The sequence below is a fragment of the Schistocerca piceifrons genome, chromosome 5 (assembly GCF_021461385.2).
Source record: "Schistocerca piceifrons isolate TAMUIC-IGC-003096 chromosome 5, iqSchPice1.1, whole genome shotgun sequence".
In the NCBI taxonomy this organism is placed as follows: domain Eukaryota; kingdom Metazoa; phylum Arthropoda; class Insecta; order Orthoptera; family Acrididae; genus Schistocerca; species Schistocerca piceifrons.
The window spans coordinates 707106030-707130519 of NC_060142.1; the positions used below are offsets into that span (position 1 = coordinate 707106030).

At 43.5% G+C, this 24490-nt stretch overlaps 1 protein-coding gene across 1 annotated transcript in view; it reads left to right on the forward strand.

Annotated features, from left to right (window-relative positions):
* Positions 1 to 24490, forward strand: part of LOC124799211 — a 774857-nt gene that overhangs the window by 614877 nt on the left and 135490 nt on the right. The gene's annotated exons all lie outside the window — the stretch shown is intronic.

The following is a 24490-nucleotide window of genomic DNA, read 5'->3' on the forward strand; positions in this document are numbered from 1 at the left end:
CCGGAGCGCCAGTCAGAAACGATAGAGAAGATCGGCTGTGAGAAGACGTCTGCCAATTGCACGCTGACCGATCCCTCTGCAGGACGACAACGCGACAACAGCAGCCTTTATGTGAAGAGGACACAAGCGCCGCTCCCGACTGGTCACGGCCAACTTCTGCAGCAGCATCAAAGTTAGGCAATTCAAGACAAACGACTTGGGAACTGTATATACTGAAGAGATTTCTTATTTGCATGTCGTCCTTTGCTTGCGACATTCCTGTGTTATTGTCGAAGTTAAGTATTGTCATTGTTCATTTCGTATTGTTGTTGTTGTTGTGGTCCTCAGTCCTGAGACTGGTTTGATGCAGCTCTCCATGCTACTCTATCCTGTGCAAGCTTCTTCATCTCCCAGTACCTACTGCAACCTACATCCTTCTGAATCTGCTTAGTGTATTCATCTCTTGGTCTCCCTCTACGATTTTTACCCTCCACGCTGCCCTCCAATGCTAAATTTGTGATCCCTTGATGCCTCAAAACATGCCCTACCAACCGATCCCTTCTTCTAGTCAAGTTGTGCCACAAACTTCTCTTCTCCCCAATCCTATTCAGTAGCTCCTCATTAGTTATGTGATCTACCCATCTAATCTTCAGCATTCTTCTGTAGCACCACATTTCGAAAGCTTCTATTCTCTTCTTGTCCAAACTAGTTATCGTCCATGTTTCACTTCCATACATGGCTACACTCCATACAAATACTTTCAGAAACGACTTCCTGACACTTAAATCTATACTCGATGTTAAAAAATTTCTCTTCTTCAGAAACGCTTTCCTTGCCATTGCCAGTCTACATTTTGTATCCTCTCTACTTCGACCATCATCAGTTATTTTACTCCCTAAATAGCAAAACTCCTTTACTACTTTAAGTGTCTCATTTCCTAATCTAATCCCCTCAGCATCACCCAATTTAATTTGACTACATTCCATTATCCTCGTTTTGCTTTTGTTGTTGATCGTCTTATATCCTCCTTTAAAGACACTGTCCATTCCGTTCAACTGCTCTTCCAAGTCCTTTTCTGTCTGTGACAGAATTTCAATGTCATCGGCGAACCTCAAAGTTTTTACTTCTTCTCCATGAATTTTAATACCTACTCCGAATTTTTCTTTTGTTTCCTTTATTGCTTGCTCAATATACAGATTGAATAACATCGGGGAGAGACTACAACCCTGTCTCACTCCTTTCCCAACCACTGCTTCCCTTTCATGCCCCTCGACTCTTATAACTGCCATCTGGTTTCTGTACAAATTCGTAATAAAACTCATTAATACGATTTGTTTGAATCTTGTCTATCGATCCGAGAAAGCAGGTTTCCTAGACTCCCCGTAGTTAACGACTATTTTCTTGTGTCGGGTATTACGCTTATGTTCCTTACATCTTTGTTAAGAGGTCTAACAGTTTGTCCCGCTTACATGACACGGCACATTCGCACCGTATACCCAATTTCGGAGTCGTAGATTTTATTTTTACACAATGTAGTACACCTGTACATCGTTGGAGTAATAGATACGTAGTGGAAACAATATTTTCGAAGTATTCTTCCGATCTTTCCGGTAATAGCACCAGAATATGCAAGGCATGTTTCCTCGCTGATATTGATTCCCTCTGCAATCGGTAACGATTTTCGTTGTAAGGTGAGCTCGAAAATGTCCAAATGTGTGTGAAATCTTATAGGACTTAAGGTCATCAGTCCCTAAGCTGACACACTACTTAACCTAAACTATCCTAAGGACAAACCCACACACCCATGCCCGAGGGAGGACTCGAACCTCCGCCGGGACCAGACGCACAAAGGCGAACTCGAGCTCTTGTTCTAAAGTACCCGTGTTTTATTAAAACTTCCCTCAAGCATGTCATTTCTTCGGCGAGACTCACGTTCAAATATGTCGCTGTCATGACAGAGGCCCAGTACCGGAAACCTATACATCAGTGTCTGGATGAGAATATGGACCCTGCCATTCTGAATTAGTGCTCTGATTACAGCGTCTGCTAACGTATTTATGCATGCGCGCACAATAATTAGTTAATTCTGAAATTATGAAAAACTGTTTCAGTACAGAAACAGTGACATGGATGTGAAAGCGATTGTGTTGGTTGCAGACAACGACTGTAACTCGATAGAGAGTGCCGCAATACCATAGATTACGCCATTTCAGGGTTTCCGGTTGGCGATAGAAAGGTTTGAAATCAGTCCGGTATTGTCCGTGCGCACGTGTTCCGGGCTTGCGGTAGTCGGATAAACGTCAAAAAAGCTTCCAGGCAGCGGCTGTTCTCATACGTTCAAAGGGACGAATAACGATGCTGCCTGGCCCTGCGTACGTAACGGCTACCTCCCGTGTAGGGCACACTCGGAAATAATTCTCCCAGTGCGTGGACGTTGTTGTAAGTCTGTTAACGCGATGGACCGTACAGGCACGTGAAAAGATTAAAATGTGTCCGTGATATTCGTCCTCACGTAGGTGAATTTCGTCACACTGGGGTGCCTTTACACACAAAGCCCGCTGCGTCAAAAGAAGAGCGAGGGTAAGGGAGAGTGGGAGGAGGCGTAGAAATCGAGCGTGAAACAGTAGGCAGTTCGGACAGCAGCGTTGATGTACGAGGGGAATGCTGAAAAGTTGTAGAAATTCAGATATACGAAAACGAAACGTATTGCATTTGCATCCACATCTCTGTTTTTCGTACAAGCGTTATCGAGTGGAGTTTCCGTGTTGTTGGTTTATCACGTGTCGGCTGGTTCGAATTCGTCTCTCCATTGTAGAGAGCTCAATAGTGGTGGTCTTCTTTATTAAATTGTTGACTGACGGAAATTGCAAGTGTTACATCACGAACACCTTCATTGATGCTCCATTATTATTATTATTATTATTATTATTATTATTATTATTCGAATGGCTTATATGGTCGTTTTACATTTCATTTAAGGACTTCGCATATGACTCGTCAAATATACGAGAGGCGTCAGATAAGTAATGCAACGCATTCTTTTTCTCTGCAAATTTGGGTTAAAAATGCGGAATTTATTGCGGAATATCGTGGAGTATTCCCTTTTCAGTCCCTACAGTTTCACGAAAGTCCTATAGGTCGCACCCTTCAAAACGGCGTCTTTAAAGCAGGTGCATTCGAAGCAGAGAGTTACTTTTATCGGAAAACCAGAGCATCGCAGAAATTCAAAGACGCTTGGAGAATGTCTACTGAGGCCTGGTAGTGAACCATAGCACGGTGCGCCGGTGAGCGAGGCGTCTGTCATCATTACATCAAAATCGCGCAAACCTGTCCGAACTCCCGCGTGCGCAGCTGTGACTCCTGCCTGCTTTGTTGCAACGTGTGGACGCACTGGTTCGAGCTGATCGACGGATCACACTCAAAGACCTTGCTCCTCAACTGGACGTCTCCTTTGGCAGTGCTGAAACACGCGTCCACCAGTTTGGATACCCAAAAGTGTGCGCCTACTGAGCTCCTCCCCCCCCCCCCCCTCTAACAACAGACCATAAAGAGGAACAAAGGACCATATGTGTGGAATTGCTTGAACGTTACGATGCTGATCGTGACAATTTTTTGTTGAACATCGTCACGGCCGATGAAATATGTGTCCATCACTTCGAACCGGAAACAAAACGGCAGTCCATGGAGTTGAGCCACAGCACCTCTGAAAGGTTGTAAGTAGGCTATTTAGGTTTTCTTATTGGTAACGCCACGTAGCGCTCTGTATGAAAATCACTGGCTGTGCTGTGTGCAGTCTGTGGCTAGTTTGCATTGTTGTCTGCCATTGTAGTGTTGGGGAGCTGGATGTGAACAGCGCGTAGCGTTGCGCAGTTGGAGGTGAGCCGCCAGCAGTGGTGGATGTGGGGAGAGAGATGGCGGAGTTTTGAAATTTGTAAGACTGGATGTCATGAACTGCTATATACTTTATGACTTTTGAACACTATTGAGATAAATACATTGTTTGTTCTCTATCAAAATCTTTCATTTGCTAACTATGCCTATTAGTAGTTAGTGCCTTCAGTAGTTTGAATCTGTTATTTAGCTAGCAGTAGTGGCGCTCGCTGCATTGCAGTAGTTCGAGTAACGAAGATTTTTGGTGAGGTAAGTGATTTGTGAAAGGTATAGGTTAATGTTAATCAGGGCCATTCTTTTGTAGGGATTTTTGAAAGTCAGATTGCGTTGCGCTAAAAAATATTGTGTGTCAGTTTAAGCACAGTCATGTATAATTTATCAAAGGGGACGTTTCTGGGTCTTATGGGTATCTGAAGGAATAAAATGTAAGTGTCGTGTGACTTAGGGCCTCCTATCGGGTAGACCGCTCCCCTGGTGCAAGTCTTTCGAATAGACGCCACTTCGGCGACTTGCGCGTCGATGGGGATGATATGATGATGATTAGCATAACACGAAACCCAGTCTCTGAGCGGAGAAAATCTCCGACCCAGCCGGAAATCGAACCCGAGCACTTAGGATTGACATTCTGTCGCGCTGACCACATTTTTTTGTTTTGATTTTTGCATTTTGGCCGTTGTTGATCGCTGTGTTTGGTCGTTGCTGACGTCACACGACATCTGTTCAAGTTCGTTTGTTGATCATTCCACACAGTTTTTTGTTACAGAGGCCAACCAGCTCTCTGACCGATCACGCTGAGCTACCGTGCCGGCAACCACTCAGTTACCGGGGGTGGACATCTGATGTGATTATTTCGTTTGATGTTCTCCCTCACGGTGCAACGGTCAACTCTGAAGTGAACTGTGCTACTATCAGGAAACTGAAAAAACGACGTCAGCGTGTTTCCCTTTTGCATGACAACGCGAGGTCTCAAAGGAGCCTGCGCACCGCAGAGGAGCTCACAAAACTTCACTGGACTGTTCTTCCTGGTCCACCCTACAGCCTCCATCTCACGCCTTCCGGCTTCCATCTGTTTGCCCCAACGAAAAATTCACTCCTCCTGAAGCAGTACGCGGATGATGATGAGGTTATTGATGCGACAAAGACGTTGGCTCCTACGTCGCCCAGTAGTGTGGTATCATGCGCCAGTAGAGGCCGTCCTAGTAATATGACGTAAGGCCATCCTACTGAACGGAGATCATGTTGAAAAATGGGGTTTTGTAGCCAAAAGAGTGCGGAATAATAAGGTGTATTGGAATAGCGAATGAAGCCAACCTGTTTCCAGAAAAAAAATGTGATGAGTTACTTATTGAACAGCCGCTGTTTATAAAAAATAAAATAAACTCTGCCCGAACGGGTCTCGGAAGACCGAATGGTAATGATCGAACGCCGCGTCATCCTCAGCCGATAGGCGTCACTGCATGCGGATATGGAGGGGCGTGTGGTCAGCACACCGCTCTCCCCGCCGTACGTCAGTTTACGGGACCGGTCCGCACATAAAAATACATGATATAAACAAACAAACACAAGTATCTGAGATATTCCATTATTTCCATGCCTGTGGGATATTTTGATTAAAATTCATCGCTTTTGCGAGCTTCTTTTGAATAGAGAGAAAAGAAAAACATTCCTATAGATGGAAAATGTTGTGAGTACATGATGGTTACTAGAACTTTTCGGATGAGAACGTGAACGAAACGTTTACATTTTAGATACATTTGTGGTAACTGTGACAGTCCGCCTCCGGACCTGAGTAGTAACGCTATGCCGAGGACCCGGGTTCGATTACCGATACTGTCAGGGGTTTTCCCTTGGTGTTAGGACTGGACCGGTGTGCAATAAGCCTCGTGATGCTAATTGAGGAGCTACTTGAGCGGTTCCAGGTCACGAAAACTTCCGACGCCCTGCACAGCGGTGTACGGACCCCACGCCCGTCCGTACCGCATCCCGTGACACCACTGGCAGAGGATGACAGTGCGGCTGGTCCGTACCGCTGGACCTGCCTTTGGACGGAGCTTATGTTACTAGCTAGGACCATATTTCATACCGCAGTCAATGGCGATTCGTGACCACACATTCTCAGTTAACTCGCAAACAGCCATACGTGGATCCCAGGGCAGGGGCAGGGGGAGGGGGTATCACGATCCCCAACCCTACTAGCGTTCCTGTTTCTACGTGTATCACCTACTGAATTCCTGATCTAAATTTCGGTGAATAAAGTGGCAAGAAAACTAAGCGTGTCGAAAATACCTTTCAGTTTCTTGGAAGTTATTTGGAAATTATGCTGAATTGTCGTAATAAGTACTCTCTTTCTTTTTCTTCTTTGCCTTTTCCCGTGTCTGTACGGGGTCGGCGTTGTTGTATGGGCTGAGGCAAGGTCGGCGGTAGTCGGTGACCGGACACACTTCCTCATAGGAGACCACCCTTGCCCCCGTGTACTCCATCTGTCTGCACATAGAGTAAGTCTCATTGTACAAGTGAGGGCAAGTTTTCTACACGTTCGCGGAGCATGTATTTGTAGCGGGACATGGGTACCAGCCCGGTATTGACCTAGTGGGATGTGGGAAAGCGTCTAAAAACCATATCCAGGCTGGCTAGCTTATCAGCCGTTGTACTTGATCCGCGAAGCGGATTCGATCCGGGGCAGCCTTAACTCCCCATATCCCTGAAGGAGAGTGTTAACGCGCTCGGCTATCTGGGTGGAACGTTGTACTAAGCAGTGATGCAAACAAACTATTGTTATAGTTTCATGTCTGTTATTGTTATTAAAATCCTAGAAAACAGTTATGGTTTGCTAATGGTTGAAAGAGGGGGGCGGCGAGAGAAACAGTATCAAATTACTCCCGTAGCTCATTTCTCCCCCTCCCCCCCTCCCTACCTCCTTCATGCCCAGAACCGAGCCCTAAATCCGCGGCTGCAGACTGTACGTTTCTGGACACATCTTTACTCGAATGTTCTCGCTCTCTTCTCATACTCTTCCACCCCTGTCAGTTTCCGCTACTAATCATGATACGGCCTATATGTAAATACACCAAGGTATTAGCGGTGTTTATCAGAAATGACAATATTTAGCAGCTTCTTTCCCGTATTACATATGGAGCTTACTGAATTATATGCCCTCACTTGTACGTAACTTGCGTAGATTGATTTCAGAAATGTCAAAGAGTACAAATAGTTTTTAAGGATAACGTTTCTCCTAGCGGCGACACTCGAGTGACGTGGCGATTTAGTGTCGGCCATGGTCAAAAGGCTATGTAAGATAATATCCTTAAACAATAATCAAACGATAAAAATTAGTTAACATCAATTACATAATCAAATTGAACTACAGAAACTAGTATCAACATATTTAAAAGATGTATGTGTATGCGTAGCTCGATTTTACATAATCTATGGAATCATTGACTACACTTGGATGTTTACCTTTGTCTGATGTTTCATGTAAACGTTTGTACGCCTTTGCCTAGAAGCGTGTCCACGCACGTGTGTGTGTGTGTGTGTGCTAGCCGTTTCCGTTGAAAATAGTCTGTAAAATCGTTGTGCCTTGTTTATTATTGTGTTACTGTACCGGACTGAAAATTATAAGGGAAGTAAATTCTGGTTGTGTTATCAGAAGCGGGAGAATACAATGAAAATAATGAAGCATCGCTTTCTTCACTTACTATACCGTGTGTTTACAGAGAGCTTAGAAAAACCTGAAACTGTTTTAACGTTCGTACTTCAGTCATAAATGCACTATATTGTATTTACTTTGTGTTTAACCACGAACTTCATTTTTAGTTTCAGTTTTTGTTAGTTAAAATTATTCTGCCCTGAAGTGTATCACAATGATTAAGATGTGCAAGAAATGCACATTGACGTTTGCCCACGTTCATAAATGTACTGTAGTCATCCGAAGACTCACTCTTTGATATAGGAACCGGTATTATTGGCGCATAATATCTACTAATAATTAGTGTGTGGCAGCTGTTTAACAAATTCTTCATTTTTCTGTGACGGCCACGTTTATCATCGACATAGCATCCACTGACAAAATAGCTTCAATATCAACCGGGAAGTGACGCACTGATTTGTACCTAAACTTTTATCAGCATTTATGCCCTGCAGATCGGTGTGAAGTACATGGCAAGGGATACAGTTTGTTTTTCTCAATGTACTCGCCTCTCTGCGATCTGTGGTTAGTCTAACTCCATCTTCAGTCGCTGCGAGAGGGGTACAAAGGGGCTGAAGAACAGGGTCTAATGAACAACGTGAGCCGTCGGTACATTTTTGGAATTGTGATGTCATACGTTAAAAAGGTGTCTATTTTTTTCCGACCCATTCTCTGGTATGGTCAGGAGAAGTGATTTATAAGCAATTTGTTTCGTTGTAAACCTACGAATTTCCAGCATTCTTCTACTAGGTCAAAGCCTGCGTGCCTGTAATATTGACAACCCACAGCCATTTATCTGCGGGACTAGTATGCCTATTTACTTCTACCACTGTAATGTTTACCTTGAATACGATAATCTGTTCACTAAGTTGTTGATAGTAATTTCCTCGCATTCTTATTTTTCCTGTTCATTATGATACTTAATACAAATAGCCACACCATAGAGGCAACAACGAAAGAGGGGTGTCTGTTAAGAGGCCAGACAAATGTGTGTTTCCTGAAGAGGGCAACAGCCTTTTCAGTAGTTGCAGGGGCAAAGGTCTGGATAACTGGCTCATCTGGCGTGGTAATATCAACCAAAACGGCCTTGCTGTGCTGGTAGTGCAATGGCTGAAACAAAGCAGATACTACAGCCGTAAATTTCCTAGAGCACGTAGCTCTGCTGTACGGTCAAATGATGATGGCATCCTCTTGGGTAAAATATTCCGGAGTTAAAACAGTCTCCCATTCGGATCTCCGAGCGGGGAATGCCCAGGAGGTGGTCGTCATCAAAAGAAACAAAACTGGAATTCTATGGGTCGGAGCGTGAAATGGTAGATTCCTCAATCGGGCAACTAGTTTAGAGAATTTCAAAATGGAAATGAATAGGTTGAGATTAGATATAGTAAAGATTAGTGAAGTTCGGTGGTAGAGGAAACACAATTTCTGGTCACGTGACTACGGGGTTATAAAGTCAAAAGCAATTAGGGATAATGCAGGAATAGATTTAATATTGAATAAGAAACAAGTAATGCGGGTAAACTACCATCAACAGCGTAGTGAACACCCAAATCTTGGCTGGGTAGATCGCTTAACTAATGAGGAGGTCCTGAATAGAATTGGGGAGAAAAGTTTAGAACTGGTGAGAAGTATTGGGGGAGGAAGGGGGGCGGGGGCGGCAGGGGTAAACTCGTAGAGGAAGACCAAGAGATGAATACAGTAAGCAGGTTCAAAAGAATGTTGGTTATTCGGAGATGAAGTGCCTTACGCAGGATAGAGTAGCGTGGAGAGCTGCATCAAACCAGTCTCAGGACTGAAGACCACAACACCAGGAAGACTTACTCATACATTACCTCTATTTCATTTGTGATGATAAACCTGTACTCACGTCAACAGTTAACCATTTTACTACACTAATGGTCACTATATCTAACTTCACCCTACCCATTTCGCTACTCATGTTCCCTAACAAACCTACACGGTTAAAGAATATAACATATCACGGTTCGACTTACAGAAAGCCAGATTTTTGTTGTGAAGACATCGTCATCGTGAGTAATCTCCTCTCGGCGTTTTGAATTTGCGACTACTTTACCTTCGGAATATTTTACCCAGAAATATGCTATCATGATTAAACAATACCCTAGAGCTGCACGTTCTCTGGAAATGGAATGTATGTAGTTCCCCATTGTTTTCACTCTTGCCGCAGTACCGACTCAACATTACAATGGTGGATTACGCAATCGTCCACACCGTTCTCCCTGAAAATTCTGAACACCTGGTTGCACCTATGGTACTGCCTTCTGTATGCTGAGACATGCAAGATGTCTCATCGAATCAAGGTCTCTGGTTGGTGAAAGTTGAGGAAGGACATTATTATTTTGCAGTGAAATGGCTTGTTGAAGTAGTACTTGTATTTTTCGCTTCTGGAAAATGTTAATGTGAAAAATGGATAGCTGCGTCGTGGTTCGGAGTCCACGTTTAGCGCTTCGTTATCCTATAACTGTCAGGGTAAGTCAGTTCAAAGATCGAAGGAAGGCAGCCGCTGACTACCTTCAGTAGGACCAGCCTAGTAAAACACAAAGGCGTTATGAGCAACCTTCGTGTTGATGAAAGCTTTACTTACTTTAAGCAGTTTGTTTCTTTATTAGATTGCGTGGGACCATGAGCCAAAACATGTATATAATGTACAGAACGCTGATCAGAAGTGTTAATAAAGCACGAAAAAAGTATGATACAGTATTCGACCAAATAATACATGACAGACTAAATTATTTCTTGGAAGTGCTGTACATAATAGATGGATGTGCCGTAAGGAAATCTGTCTACTTAGATTTAGCACTGAATTTTTACAGGTGGAAGCCTGTTGAAAATGAAACCTGGTGAACGGTACTCACCTTGCTCTAGAATGCTTCACGAAATTTAAGAACAAATCGTTTGTCTGTCTAATAGTCACTGAATAAATGTTGATTTTCTTCTTCGTCAGATATAGTTAACAACAAGTGTCATTATGGAATAGATGTATAGAGATGACGAATTAGAATTCCCCGATACTCGAACCACAGCCTACACGAAGTTCCCGAACTGACACAGTAGATTAGTGTGGCCCCCCCGTTTCCGGGGTAAGAATAATTTTGGTCCGTACACAGAGTTACCGCAAAATATAACACCTTACGAGATAAGAGAGTGAAAGTAAGCAAAGTAAACAGGCTTTCGAGTTTCAGTGTCAGGGGCAATGGAGATTATCCCCATAGTGAAGATATAGCACCATTCAGTTTCTACACTAGATCTGTCGACTGACTGACCACCTTGGGGCCATCAGATTTCGTTTTTACAAGAGTTCTATGCAAAGAGAGTTGAATTTTGTTGCAGTTAAGCGTCAAATTGTTACCTTTAAACAACGTGCTGATTTTACCGACTGCACTGTAATTCAGGCCATTTACGTTACATTCTATAGGAACTACAGCGATGTGTTCTGCTAGGAAATCACGAGGTCTGTCTAGCAGCCAATGTTGTTGCTTACTTAGCACCACCCACGGCCCACGTGTAGGATATTTTAAGGTTACGCGTGAGGAGGTGAAGCAACGGCTCTAACGAAAATGAATCCACTTACTTTCATCTGAGTAACATCCTGGCCAACCGAAAACAGGACAGCCTACAACAAGTACCAACGGTACCTTGGAGTTATACTTGACAGAAAGCTGTCATTCAGACAGCATCTAGCAAAGACTGGAGCTAAACTGAACTCAGTTAGTAATAGTCTTCATAAAACTAAGTGGATCTCTATGGGATACGACTTTACATTCTTGGGCCACTGGCGTTGTCTACTCAGCGTCAGAATATTGCAGCCCTGTCTTGAAAAAAAGCATCCACATGAAGCTGGTCCATACGCAACTACACGAAACAATGCAGGCTATTAGAGGCGCAATCGAGCCTACTCCCTACCTGCCTTCAGCGGCATTCCACGGCCTAACTTGAGAAGAAAGCATGTCATACTGAGGAAATATAATACGAGGGTTGGAACTTAAATAGCGGCAACTATTTATTCACAACCGCTACAAAAGAGTTACATGTTTGCACCTGTTACTGTATTTCGAGATAGTCACCAGCGTTGTTTAGAACCCGTTGCGAGCGATGTGGAAGGCGTAGTATACCGTTGTATTGTATGTTAACTGGGGGCCTAGAAACGACGGAGAGGCTCCGTCCCCGCCGCAGCCGCAGTGGTCCACAACCCGACGACGACTACCGCAGTCCACTTCATCACTCCGCCGCCCCACACCGAACCACTCTTTCAGGATTATTGTGCGGTTCGGCCCCCGGTGGACCCTCTCCCTCTCCCCCCCCCCCCCTCAAAGAGAACATCTCACACCAGAAGAGTGTAACCCCTATGTTTGCATGGTAGAGTAATGGTGCTGTACGGGTACGCGGAGAACTTGTTTGCGCAGCAATCGCTGACATAGTATATCTGAGGCGTAAGAAGGGGAACCAGCACTTATTCGCCGAGGCAGGTGGAAAACCACTTAAAAACCAACCACTGACTGGCCAGCTCACCGGACCTCGACACAAGTCCGCTGGGCAGATCATTGCTGGGGACCAGGCGCTCCTTCCCAATTCGGAAAGCCGATGTTAGACCTCACGGCTAACCGGGCTGGCAGTATACAGTTAGCAGAGCCTGTTGTGTTGATGGTGCGAATGGAGGTGTCTACTGCCTGTCGAATCTCTGGAACAGTTCTGAAGCGAATGCCACGAAGTGATTCCTTCATCTTCGGGATCAAATCAGACTAAGTCCGGGGAGTGTGCTGGGTGGTACAGTACTTCCCAGTCCCACCGACCGAACAGAGCTTGCGCTGTATGCGCCCGCGAATTGTCGTGCAAAATGCTGGGTGGGTTGCGCAGAAAGTGTCGCTGCTTCTATCGTAACCTGGTCGCAGGTGATGCTCCAAAAACGAACAGTAGTACTGTGCATTGGCGGTCGGCCGTGGAGGAACGTAATGCGTTAGGATAACACAATCACAGTCGTACACGAGAATCAGCATAACTTTAGACCGTTCCATTCGCTCCATCAACAGAACAGGCTCTGCTAACGGTATACTACGCCTTCCACATCGCTGGCAACGGGTTCTACACAACGCTGGTGAATATTTGAAGGACAGTAACAGGTGCAAACATGTAACTCTTGTGCATCGGTTGTGAATAAATAGTTGCCACTATTTAAGTTCCAACCCTTGTAAAATCTACAAGAACTAGGAGCTGTCAATTCATGAGGACGCACCTGCCATCCCAATGGACAGTCTCCACTTCAGACGTCTCCCAATCATAGCAGCTAGCAACCTGGTGGATCGTGACTTAAATCTTGACGAAGCTTGGGCGCAAGAATGCTGTAACAACATCCAACCACAGCTCCACACCTTTCTCCAAGCCAACAACGAGCCACGGGAACTGGATGTGGGCCAATGAACATGGAGTACACTCAACAGGATCTGGACCAAGCGTGGGAGAAGTGGTGACCTGCAGATGGGGAAAGACACCTCGGCAGAGTGCGCATATGGCTCCCCAAGATTGGCTGCCAGACACACTTTTGACGAGTGCCCTCAAAATCCGTGCTTTGGTAACGACTCGTACTTCTTGCATAAAACATCAGATGTGATAATAAATAATATATATGTAAATTCATAAATTGTATACATATTTTATTTGTGTTTCGAAGGTGATGTGAATAGTCATACGATTAGGAGTGCATTAAAATGCACGTATTCAAGAACAGAATTTGTGCCAGCTCCAAAGAGAAATATATCTGAAGCTATCACATTTAGTGACAGAGCATTGATATACACTGACGGAAACAAAATCGCAAGACCAAGAAAGTGTTATGCGACATTAACGGAAGTTTGTGGGCGTGCTTATACAGCTGAAAAATTTCGCGCCAGTCGCGTAAGACTGGCGCCAGTAGCGCCACGATGAGGATGCAAATCGGATCGGCTTTAAATACACGCTTTAGCGGCCGTGAGCGTTAGCTACCTTGCAGACTGAACGTGTGGAGTTCACGCTATTCAAGAATGCCTTTAAGACGACGAAGACGGCATCAACACGTCACTGAGCTTGAACGAGGTCATGTAATAGGACAACCACAAACTGTATGTTCCTTCTGTGATACTGCAGAGAGACTTGACAGGTACGAAAGAAGAGCGGGCTGTGGAAGGCCGCAGAGGATCTGGCACATCGTGCTGCATCTGCAGCAGCAGTGTGCACCACACTGACACAACGAACTGTTACAAATCTGCTGAGAATTCTTCCGGGATGTATGGCCGTGGTCCATGGAACTCTTCAGTCCCTGACGTTTCGTCCAAGGCTACTTTACACATCTTCGGAGGTGCTCGTAATTGTGCTGAGTCTTGCCGACTGACGAGTCGGACGCCGAAGAGCGGCCTAAATACTGTGGAAAGTGGGCGTGATCTGGACTTCACGTGATACCAGAGATAAACCTTTTCAAAGACAAATTTTTTTTAATTATCGATTATAGTACGTAAAAGATAAAAACTTCTCATTGATTCTGTAGCGCCACAGTCCATATATCACTGAGTTTCATGGCTTCTTCTTTCCTGTTAAAATTATCTCCATGTTTATGTATTTCGATGGATTCTCTATGTAGCCGTGGATAATAGTTGGCCATAGTACATAAAACTTCAGTTTCCGAAAATTTCACTATGTACCGCGGCCATACAACACGGAAAAATTCTCGGCAGCTGTCACATCCGGTCGTAAAAGCCTTCATTGTTGTTGTTGTTGTGGTCTTCAGTCCTGAGACTGATTTGATGCAGCTCTCCATGCTACTCTATCCCGTGCAAGCTTCATCTCCCAGTACCTACTGCAGCCTACATCCTTCTGAATCTGCTTAGTGTATTCATCTCTTGGTCTCCCTCCACGCTGCCCTCCAATACTAAACTGGTGATTCCTTGAAGCCTTAGAACATGTCCTACCAACCGATCCCTTCTTTTTGCCAAGTTGTGCCACAAACTCCTCTTCTCCCCAATTCTATTCAATACCTCCTCATTAGTTATGTGATCTACCCATCTAATCTTCAGCATTCTTCTGTAGCACCACATTTCGAAAGCTTCTATTCTCTTCTTGTCCAAACTATTTATCGTCCACGTTTCACTTCCATACATGGCTACACTCCAAACAAATACTTTCAGAAATGACTTCCTGACACTTAAATCTATATTCGATGTTAACAAATTTCTCTTCTTCAGAAACGCTTTCCTTGCCATTGCCAGTCTACATTTTATATCCTCTCTACTTCGACCATCATCAGTTATTTTGCTCCCCAAATAGCAGAACTCCTTTACTACTTAAGTGTTTCATTTCCTAATCTAATTCCCTCAGCATCACCCGATTTAATTCAACTACATTCCATTATCCTCGTTTTGCTTTGGTTGATGTTCATCTTATATCCTCCTTTCAAGACACTGTCCATTCCGTTCAACTGCTGTTCTTTGTATGTTACAAATCTATTCATTGTATGTTACAATTCTGTTACTCCAAGGGCAGCTCTGAGCCAGACAGCCTGTAGCGTGCCTTCCATCGACCCCAATCCCCGTCATTTGTGACTTCAGTGGTTTCAAGCGAGAGATCAAAAATGGTTGAAATGGCTCTGAGCGGTATGGGACTTACCATCTGAGGTCATCAGTCCCCTAGAACTTAGAACTACTTAAACGTAACTAACCTAAGGACATCACACACATCCGTGCCCGAGGCAGGATTCGAACCTGCGACCGTAGCGGTCGCGCGGTTCCAGACTGAAGCGGCTAGAACCGCTTGGCCACACCGGCCGGCGCGAGAGATCGTTGGACGGCAGAGGGGAGTCTGTTGTTTTTTCTGATGAGAGGTGGTTGTGCCTCAGTGGGGAGCGATGTCGTATGACAGCACAATCACTCTCGTGGTTGTCCCACGCACCCTGACTAACTTTGTACGTCTGTCTGGTGATTCGACCTGTTGTGCTGCTATTCAGGAGCAGTATTCCATGGGGCGTTTTCCAACAGGATAACGCTAGCCCACATGCCGCTGCTGTAACCCAATATGCTGTACAGGGTATCGACATGTTCCCTTGGCTTGCTCCATCACCAGATCCGTCTCCAATGGGATACATATGGAACATCATCGGACAACAGTAACAATGTAACTTGTTAAATGTAGTCGGCTACATGCTGAACAACGTCTCATTTCGTAGAAGAGTCATTTTTTGGCGACTAATGTTGTCGTAGGTCATTAAAAATTTTCTAACAGCTCCTTTTACAGGCTTGTACATTTCGGTCTTAATACGTCTTTTACTCGTGATAAGTTGTAGCGGGAGAAGGAACTTTTTTTGTTATGGATGGATGTATAAAATAGACTCTAAATGTAAGCTCTATGAGCAACCATAATGTATTTCTGTTCAGATTACTTAAACTCTCAAGTAGCTGGAACAGCACCGCCCAGCTAACGTAGGGTGGATCACAGCTCCAGTCTCATCCACGCACAGCATTAACCGTCCCTGTGTTGACTGACCAAGTTCAACAGCTCGTGTACAACAAATTGCAAGCACGTTTGCATTCAGTATTCTGGCGGTCACACTGGTTGTTAATTTACCGGCGTTTCACATTTGCAAGGGCTTGTCTCGCGCTTGCTAATCACTTAAGTACGTTACCTGTTGTTGTTGTTGTTGTTGTTGTGGTCTTCAGTCCTGAGACTGGTTTGATGCAGACCGAACTTCACTAATTCCCACTATATCCAACTTTAACCTATCCATTTCCCTTTTTAAATTTTCTAACCTACCTGCCCGATTAAGGGATCTGACATTTCACGCTATGATCCGTTGAACGCCAGTTTTCTTTCTCCTGATAACGACGTCCTCTTGAGTAGTCCCCGCCCGGAGATCCAAATGGGGGACTGTTTTACCTCCGGAATATTTTACCCAAGAGGATGCCATCATCAGTTAATCATACAGTAAAGCTGCATGCCCTCTGGAAAAATTACGGCTGTAGTTTCCTCTTGCTTTCAGCCGTTCGCAGTACCAGCACAGCAAGGCCGTTTAGGTTAGTGTTACAAGGCCAGATCAGTCAATCATCCAGACTGTTGCCCCTGCAACTACTGAAAACGCTGCTTTCCCTCTTCAGAAACCACACGTTTGTCTGGCCTCTCAACAGATACCCCTCCGTTGTGGTTGCACTTACGGTACGGCTATCTGTATCGTTGAGGCACGCAAGCCTCTCCACCAACGGCAAGGTCCATATTCCCGAAATTTCATTACTCTACAGTAACTATTTTTTGGTGTTGCGTGTTTTTCCGTCAGTTAAGTTACTTCCATCACACCGTCGCTTTACACGGCCCCAGTCAGATTCACGTCCCTTCCCAGTTTGTTGTCGCCGGCGTACCGTCCACTGCCTCATACTTCATTTACCCTTAAAATTTTCGCCGGCGTCGCCATATTTTGTCGGAGCTGGGCGTGCAACAGGGGCGCCTGCCTGCGGCGGCGGCGGCGGCGGCGGGGGTGGTGGCGGGCGAGGCGGCCACGTGTCCGCAGTAACGTGAGCGGTCGACGCGGCTTCCGCCGGGTACTGCCCGGGCCCGCCCGCCTTCGGTTTACGACTTTTGCGGTGGAATGTTCCCCGCGGCCCCCCGCCCGTCTATTCCTCTGCAGTTCTGTCCCGACCCCCACCGCTCCACCCGCTAGCGCCACACTCTGCTGTGCGCCGCCTTCTGCCCACTTCTCAGTCCCCACGCCGTCCTCCTCCAGAAACCAAGCACGAGGGGGGTACCGCGGTCGGCAAGCAATCTGCAACACACACACACACACACACACACACACACACAACATGTATCTAAGGCCGGTTTTTTTCGTGTGTGCGTACGGGTGTGCGTGTGTTGCTAATGACAAAAAACCGGACACCCGAAAAGTGCGGCGACGTTGCCGCGTGCGACTGCGCGCCATACTGCGTCTCCGCGCCGCTTTTCGGTTCGCTAAACGAGGAAAGGCGCCGACGGCCACCGGCGGTCTCTTGCGAATTATTTCAGATCGTAAACTACACTGACACCTTAGTTTGCAGTAAACGAGGAAAGGAGCCGACAGCCACTCCTGGTCCCTGCCGAATCATTTCAGCTCATAAACTACGTTGACACTTTATTTTTCGACGGGTTACACTAAATATTACGCGAAAAATAGGAAATAAAAGACGCTATCCTTTCCACTTTTGTACCTGCATCCATCCTGAAAACCAGGCAGTGGAACATCAATTGAAGAAATGTAGCAGCCAGCCATTTATTAATGCTTTGTTCCAAGACGCGTTTGGAGGAGTGGTGCTTCTACGCTAAATAAAAGGATCCTTGTTTCTTGCAATGCGCATTTACGAAACATCTGCAAAAATGGTTCAAATGGCTCTGAGCACTATGGGACTTAACTTCTGAGGTCATCAGTCCCCTAGAACTTAGAACTATTTAAACCTAACCAACCTAAGGACATCACATACATCCATGCCCGAGGCAGCATTCGAACCTGCCGTCGTAGCGTTCGCGCGGTTCCAGACTGTAGCGCCTAGAACCGCTCGGCCACTCCGACCGGCAAACATCTGCAGTGGCCTCTAGTATACGCATGTATGTATCTTACAACATTTCCAGATATGTTACTACATTACAGTGTTTTCGTTATTGTCTTATAGGGTAACAAACTTTTTTTTAAGAAGTTTCATAAAGTTAAATTATTTGCCTCTACTTACGTTTTGTGCTCTTATTATTCCATTCATACCGCCCTGGAATTGCACATCTTTATAGTGCGCACACCAGGATTTCCGATTTTTGGCATTTACGAGTAGAGTTCCCTTGAATACTAAAAATTCACATGTTGGTTGTGTGTATACTGTAGGTTGTGGCGCCAGCTGTGCTGTGCTTTTTTTCTCTTGTTTTTCGTTCGTATTGTTAATTCTGTACGAAGCTTGATATTCGTTTCTTTGTTATGTAGATGAATGTGGGGCGGGTGATGTCATGAGAAAAGGAAAGAAATTTGAGTGCAAGGAACAGCAGTTTTCTTTAGTGAATGTGGGGGAACGAATAAGTGAGTTATTGTTTAGTCTGGTTGTGTTATATATCTCGGTTTGTTATTGCTGTAACAGTTAAAATGATCGGTTAACGTATTTTAATTTGGTCATTTATAACTTTCTTGTTCACTGCAAAAGCTCTTGGTATGTGAAAATTACCCAGTAATGTGCAGACTTATCTGTTACGATTGCTCATTCTAATAATTTTCGTATGCTTTTATATTTCAGATGGGCCTTCCCTGTGCTTCATTATCTGTTAAGGAAAGCTAGAATGGTCATTTATATATTCATCAGTATTACGCTTTAGCCGATTGCATTTGGAACGACCCAACTACACTTTATTATGTAGCTTGTTAAATGTAGTCGGCTACATGCTGAACAGCGTCTCATTTAATAGAAGAGCCATTTTTTGGCCACTAATTTTGTCGTAGGTCATTAAAAATTTTCTAACAGCTCCTTTTACAGGCTTGTCCATTTCGGTCTTAATACGTCTTTTACTCGTGATAACTTGTAGCGGGAGAACGAACTTATTTTGATATGGATGGATGTATAAAATAGAGTCTAAATGTAAGCTCTATGAGCATCCATAATGTATTTCTGTTCAGATTACTTAAACTCTCAAGTACCAGGATCAGCGCTGCCCAGCTAACGTTGGGTGGATCACCATCAGAAGTCGCTTACGTATACTGCAAGAGAAGCATCATATTTAATCCAGGTAGCTCGTGCTCTGCTGACTGCCAAGGAACTCTCAGAAAGGAAGGCTAAGTCGAAAGTGACACATAAATTTGTCGCCTTTCTTGAACAAGCCTTTTCATTGATCGCCGAAGTACATTTCGATGGATATCTTTGCTGTCAACACAGCTTCATACTTCTGTCGGAACTTCATTGCGATGTCAAAATAATAAATAACTGCTATGTTTAAATTTCGGCTTAATGACCACTTTACTTGACACCATATTTAGCATGATAGCTCCTCCAAGTCCCTAAGTTTTTCCTTTTGCTGGAGGTGATCTCATATTTTCGCCTGTTCTACACATTCTCTTTATACTCAAACGTTTACTTCAGTGATTGTTTACAATACTGCTGTTCTCAACTTGCAGTACAAATTTTATTCTTCATCTTTTCCTTGTTATCGTAACGTTAACAGACTTCTTATTTCAGGGTTGAACTGTTAAAGCTGCATCAATAGTCCAAAGCGCACAGTCGTTACTTTTGTCTGAATAACATGCAAGTTGTGTGTTAGCACATGATCACAGAAATTATTGTACTGTGTAGAAGATGACCTAACATTTATTTGTAGTCCCCAACAACAGTTAAAACTTTCGCATTCCTGTTGCCTATTTTTGTCCTGTGCCCTGGAACCTCACACAACCGTCATTAAGGATTTTCAGAAAATCGATTCCCAATTAGAATTGCGTTAAGATTAATTCTGATAATCGTTTCATACACGGTTACCATATTATTTCACAAGAAAGCTGGCTGCAGAATAAAAAGTGGGTACATTCTCGTGTGTCACACTTATTGTCGTGTGGAAAAACTCAGATAGCTGATCTGAATAGAATTAAAGTTGAGATTAAGACGTATTCCCAGACGCCTGTCGGCACGTCATTCACTAACAAAGTATTGCGCAAAGTAGTCTAAGATTAAAATCGATTTTCTGGTAAAGTAAATAACTGACACGTGCTGAATTAATCCATATATTTTTTAAACCGTTGATGTTCCCACCGGTTTGGTGCCGCTTGCCTTTTCTCCTATCTCATGCCTGTCTTTCCCTCACTACGCCCTCCGTAATGTGTTTCACTCAACCTGATGTTTGTAATTACGGGCACTGAAAACCTGTTGCTTGGAGAGAATTATTCGTCGCTTTCAATATGCTGCGTAACACATTGTTTTAACAGATCTTTGGTTTCTTCTTTCCAGTGCTACTAATCGCTTACAGAGTTGTCAGGAACCTTTTGCATATCACCTCGTCATAATTTGGTGGTTCTAGCTTGTTTCGATAGTCTCCGTTCCTGATGCGCCCCTTTTATGCAACACCAGAACGCTCTCAGTAGATGTTTGAACAGTTTCTTAGGCCAGATGTGGCTAGGGCATACCACATCCACCAAATCAAGTAGCTCGGCGCCAAATAAGAAAGTGTTAACTTGAAACTAGTAGTTTAATTGATAAATACCTTCAATCACGGACACCACTTTCTTTTTTTTCTTTTTTTTTTTAGAAAAGGAGCCAGCTGCGAGACATTTTTTAATTAGAAGTTGACTTCCGATGACTTGGCTATAACCGACATTGAGGTCGATGCCATTTTTTTAGAATAGTCCCACACTGCATTTACTTAAGACATTTGGTTCACTTAGTTTATACTCATGTTCAACATCCCACATGTAGTTCAAAGCCAACACAGATTATTAATTATTTTCTAATATATCAGCCACGTACACGAACGACACATTTAAAATCGATATCCACTTCCGAAGATGGACATGAACACACGATCCCCGCTTTCCATGTGACTAGTTTTGATTGAAGCAAGCTATAACCGTTCTGTTTTCACTGAGTCAGGTGAATTGTGTAAAACATCTCCAACAGAGGCTGGGTATGTGGTCTACAGAACTATTTACAGCTCGTTTGGTACGAGACTATAGTTGAGAGATAACTGTAAGAGAGGACCTTAGTGCATAAATAACTAAATAAAAAATTCCTACGTTTTCTTTTATGATATGTGCCTTATTATAAAGGCGATATGAGACTCAAATATATTAAAGTCAAAGAAATACCTGTCATACTTGGTTAACTTTCTACGCCAACTGCAAGGGATTACTTCAACACTTTCCGAATTGCTTACAGCTTGTATGTATCTAAAAATGTTGTAACCATCGGCAGCTGTGCGGACTGTTTGTGTCTTAGGGCGCCGGGATACACCACGGTTTTTCCAACGCTGGCTGTCTTTGTGAAGCTATTTGTGGTGGACGTCGTAATTATGTTTTCGCATTCCGAAATTTTAAAGTCCCTGAAAGTGCCAGTTCGTTGTGGCTGTTACTCCCTTGGAGTTCATTTCTTTTCTTCTGTTTTTAAGAACGGACCAACGACCCCAAACTGCAAGCGTAGTTTCGCAGGCAGAAGGAAACAAAAGAAACCGACCCTCCTCCTCTCCCCTCCCTAAAATTCTTCGCTACTTCCCCCACTCCTCACGTCGCTCGCTCGCGCTTGTGCGTACACACACACACACACACACACACACACACACAGAGAGAGAGAGAGAGAGAGAGAGAGAGAGAGGCGGACAAACTACAAAAGACCAAGAAAAGGGAATGTGAACAAGTTTTTTAACAAAAAGGCCACACCTTGGCAACAGAGTTAACGATACCAAAATTTAATTTTTTTGTTGAGGGGTTCAATCACCTGGAAGCACCTGCGTGGGCTCAGTTGCTTGTTTCGATAACAAATGATATATGAAATGAAAGAAACGAAAAAAAGCACTTCTCTGACAACGTGAATATAAAATGATTAGTAATTGTTTTGTTTAAGCGAGAGAGACGACTGGCTTACCGAATCTAAGCCTGAAGCAGCTGTAGACCATTATTCCTTTGAAAATTAATAAAGTCAGACTCTTCGATTTTCTCAGAGTTGTAGTGTAATGACGGGCTAAATGATAATATTTAATCAGTCACCTATGGTGTACGTAAAGGGTACTCATGGACGATACGTTTCGAACGTTTATGTATAGTGTGCTCCATAACATAATTACTATACTGCAAATAAAGACACGTGTTGAACCTGACTATTTATATACTCGTGGCTGGAGTAGCATAGTTCGCAAACAAATGTGTTATTGCGTTATTGCAAGATAAAGTAGTTCACCTTCATTATATAAGCAATATAGCCAAAATTATGCAATCGAGTCTATGATCTACACTAAACATTTACATTGGAAGCAAATACCACAACTGCAGAAAGAGAAGCGTCTCTTAAAATACATTGGACCAGTACCCAGCTAAGTCTGAATCGTTGCTGTCTCCTTCACAAGGTGCTTCGTGCTACTCTACAGTAGCCTTGAGGAACAATTCATCAGGTCGTTCGTGGTTTGTTCCACTACGCAACCTTAAATCGTTAACTGTCTCGTAAGGAAAACTATGCATTTCAATATGTGCAGAGACGTTTTTGCAATCAATGAATAGTGAGCCTGGTGATATCATTAAAGGAGGCATTTTTGTAAAATGTTTTTATATTTTTTACAATAATTAAATAAAAATGGAGACCGAAGAAGAGATAAAACGCTTCACACGGAGTGAAATCTGAAGCCGTGATATTTTTGTGATGTACAGCTGGTTTTCATTGCTTCACGGTGAGGACGCCTAACCGGTAAATGCAAATATTGGATTGATTTGCTAGGGGACACAATGAAACCGGCACTGCACGGTGGCCGGGAATGTGCTGATCTACCGAAATATATTATTCCAGCTAGAAAGTCACTGATGAATTGACTTTTCAGTCTGGAGACTGTGTGACGATCTTCCTTTTTTCAAAATTTAAGGAACTAAATTATTTCCAAGAAACAGAATCTATAAAATGGGCTTACATTTACGTCTTTTAATGTTACTGAATGATCTCTCTTTGTAGAACAACATAGCACTGACTGCCTAATCCACCTTCCTACGCTATATAGGAATTCCTAGGCAGTTTGAAGCTGGAATGTCGTCGTCGCACCAAAAACTGCATCTTTTTTTTAATGCAGTAGCATAACAACTTTTTTTAGTGCTTGTCTGTTATCGTGGGAGGAAGAGAGAAAGAGAGAGAGAGATGAGGGCGAGTGAATCTTTCCACTAATTTTTGAGGAAGGGTGAGGTGGGGGCGAGGGGCTTAGTCTTTGATTTCGTCTTATGTGAATTAGACATACATCGTTCAGCAAGACTGTTAAATAAATAATATTGATATCGAGGGAAGGTGTGTTAGTCAGTGCTGTGTTGTCCCGCAAAGAGAAATTGTTCATTTATATTAAAAATCATTAATAGAGTGCCAGTTTTATATGTCCTGTTTCTTGGAAACAATTTAGTTCCTTAAACTTTGGAGAAAAAAAAGACCATCACATAACTAAGAAGACAGTGGTGAGACTTTTCTCTGAGACCGCTTCTTAACAATAGCTCAGATTCACTTTAGACCACGTTAATAATCGGCCTTTGATAACCCTGATTATTATCATTATTATTACTACTACTACTACCTTCAATATTTTAGAAACACTGTGCATCGCAACTTAATGGAAACAAAATCGTAATTTGTTCGAACAAGAACTCGTTTTTTTTTTTTTTTCTATTTTCACTCCAATGATTTTAGATACAGTTCTCGGACGTAGGTTTCCTTTCTACATTTCGGGAAACAAATTCTTTCATGTCCTCGTAAGGTTAACTTTCCAACTGCACCATGTTAAATATACAGAAGGAGTAGATGAGTGACTCTCGACCGTGTGTACACTAAGAAACTGTTCTAAATGTCATGTAGATGGAATATTTATTTTGGTGGACGCAAGAAGAATCTCTTCAGGATGGGATAGTCGATTTAGATATCCTTGGTTGAACATTCAATCAATATCATTCTGCAAGAGATCAAGATACGTTTCTTGAATCTTCGTTCATGAGACAGTTGATCAGAAACAGACGATGTTTCCGTATATTTCAGTAGCTTTCTCATTTTGGATGTCCGTGAGATATTTCAGTCTTTCAGAAGTACCTTCTTGGAACAATCTTTGACTTTCCCTGAAAGCATATCAAACGCTTTCGCTGTCCTAAGACTCAAAAGAGCTGATTTTAGATTTTTTACGCTCCGGTTTCATTAGAATTTGGATCTCGTTAAGTTCTGTCCATTTCAGTGGCAACCATCATCTAGAAAACAA